The sequence below is a fragment of the Takifugu rubripes genome, chromosome 17 (genome assembly GCF_901000725.2).
Source record: "Takifugu rubripes chromosome 17, fTakRub1.2, whole genome shotgun sequence".
Classification (NCBI taxonomy): domain Eukaryota; kingdom Metazoa; phylum Chordata; class Actinopteri; order Tetraodontiformes; family Tetraodontidae; genus Takifugu; species Takifugu rubripes.
In genome coordinates, this window is record NC_042301.1 from 1200729 (window position 1) to 1203228 (window position 2500).

Here is a 2500-nt window from a genome sequence, read left to right on the forward strand (position 1 = left end):
TTGAGCTGAATTCACAATAAAAGAGAAAGAGTGTGTGCGCGTGTGTGGTGAGAAGGAAATGACAGACAGACAGACAGACAGACAGACAGACAGACAGACAGACAGAGAGAGAGAGAGCGGTAGAGAGACAGGGAGCAGAGAGAGAGAGAGAGGTTCAGGCTGCTGAGGCAGCGCGCGCTCACCTGCTCAGCAAAACGCGGTCTCGCGCCGCTCCTCGTGCCGTCCGGTCGCAGCTGTTGTCATGGGGATTATCTGATTTGTCTCGGCAGATCGAAGGTGTGGCCGCCGGACTTTCCAAGTTGCTCCGCATCCAGGACGCGCTGACGGTCCGGACCGGTGCGGCTCTCGGGAGGGATTCGGACCCAGGCTCGGTAAGGTCCTCACACCTGCTCCGACAGCTCGGGACAGAGGAATGCGTGCGGTACATCCCAGAATATCAGCGGAACAGAGGCAGCACTCACGCACGGAGCCTCATCACGCACGGATCCAAACGACGGCCAACACTTACTTTTTGAGAAGAGTGAAAGAAGCCGGACCGAGGTCCGAGCAACTCTTCCCGACCGGTGTGGATCCGTAGGATCCGGGTGGGGGGTTTCCCGAGTGGTTCCGGTGATCAGTGGATCATATTAGACCGAGACAAGCCAGCGACCCACTTAACACAAGTGACTCAGTTCTTTTCTGTGTTAACGACTGATAAAGAATTGATGAACAGACCAAGTCTGTGTGGAAATCAAAATGTTTTACTAATGCACCACTGCACGCGCGCGCGCAACACACACACACACAACACAGAGTGCTGCTTTTACAGTAGATGTTGCTCCATTTATTCTGCTGGCATCATGCTTCTGTCCCTTTCTGTGTGTGTGTGTGTGTGTGTGTGTGTGGTGTTGTGGTGTGCGTGTGCGTGTGTGTGTGTACGTGTGTTTTAAGATAATACAGTCAGTCAGAACTGAGCTCTTTTTCCCTCTCAGGTTTACTAATTTATGATGTTATTTTTAAGGCTCAGCTACATTTTTAAGCTTTGTATTTGTCAAGTTAATAGCGAGAGAACTTGGGGTGTGTCTGTCAATCTGTACAGACACACACACACACACACACACACACACACACACACACACACACACACACACACACACACACACACACACACACCTCGAGCTGCCCTCTGCAGGTTTTTAATCAGTTTTTATTTGAGTCCCAAAAAGAACCAAATCCTGAGTCAGTAAAATAATTCAGCACCAGCAATGCATCAGGTGGGACCTCCTGCCCTCCTGCCCTCCTGCCCTCCTGCCCTCCTACCTTCGTACCCTCCTGCCCTCCTACCTTCTTTCCTTCCTTCCTGCCCTCCTGCCCTCCTGCCTTCGTACCCTCCTGCCTTCGTACCCTCCTGCCCTCCTGCCTTCCCCCCTCCCTCCCCCCTCCCCCCCCCTGCCCTCCTGCCCCCCTGCCCTCCTGCCCTCCTGCCCTCCTGCCCTCCTGCCCTCCTACCTTCCTTCCTTCCTTCCTGCCCTCCTGCCCTCCTGCCCTCCTGCCTTCGTACCCTCCTGCCCTCCTACCTTCTTTCCTTCCTTCCTGCCCTCCTGCCCTCCTGCCTTCGTACCCTCCTGCCTTCGTACCCTCCTGCCCTCCTGCCTTCCCGCCCTCCCGCCCTCCTGCCCCCCTGCCCTCCTGCCCCCCTGCCCTCCTGCCCTCCTGCCCTCCTGCCCTCCTACCTTCCTTCCTTCCTTCCTGCCCTCCTACCTACCTTCCTTCCTTCCTGCCCTCCTACCTACCTTCCTGCCCTCCTACCTACCTTCCTTCCTTCCTGCCCTCCTACCTTCCTTCCTGCCCTCCTACCTACCTACCTTCCTTCCTGCCCTCCTACCTTCCTTCCTGCCCTCCTACCTACCTTCCTTCCTTCCTGCCCTCCTACCTTCCTTCCTGCCCTCCTACCTACCTTCCTTCCTTCCTGCCCTCCTACCTACCTTCCTTCCTTCCTGCCCTCCTACCTACCTTCCTTCCTTCCTGCCCTCCTACCTTCCTTCCTGCCCTCCTACCTACCTTCCTTCCTTCCTGCCCTCCTAGGGGGGTGAATAATGGGGCAAGAATTCCTGAGTCCGCGTGACTTTGTCACATTGATCCATGAATTGTTGCGTCGATGAAGCTGAAGCTGGTTCTGGTGCTGGTTCTGGTTCTGGTGCTGGTTCTGGTTCTAGACTGGGTTCTGTTGGAGCAAACAGCCTTGAGTTAAGGGAGGGTGAGTTCATTAATGGCAGGTGAGTTAATTAATGGCAGGCGAGTTCATTAATGGCAGGTGAGTTCATTAATGGCAGGTGAGTTCATTAATGGCAGGTGAGTTCATTAATGGCAGGTGAGTTAATTCATGGCAGGTGAGTTAATTAATGGCAGGTGAGTTCATTAATGGCAGGTGAGTTAATTCATGGCAGGTGAGTTAATTAATGGCAGGTGAGTTCATTAATGGCAGGTGAGTTAATTCATGGCAGGTGAGTTCATTAATGGC

General features: G+C 54.2%; 1 long non-coding RNA gene across 1 annotated transcript in view; it reads right to left on the reverse strand.

Moving 5' to 3' along the window:
- LOC115253193 (uncharacterized) overlaps positions 1-287 on the reverse strand; it is an 8816-nt gene extending 8529 nt beyond the window's left edge. The window contains exon 1 of the long non-coding RNA XR_003891473.1: positions 183-287. This is a non-coding gene — a long non-coding RNA (uncharacterized lncRNA). The remainder of the gene's footprint in view (positions 1-182) is intronic.
- Between the last annotated feature and the right edge of the window lie 2213 nt (positions 288-2500).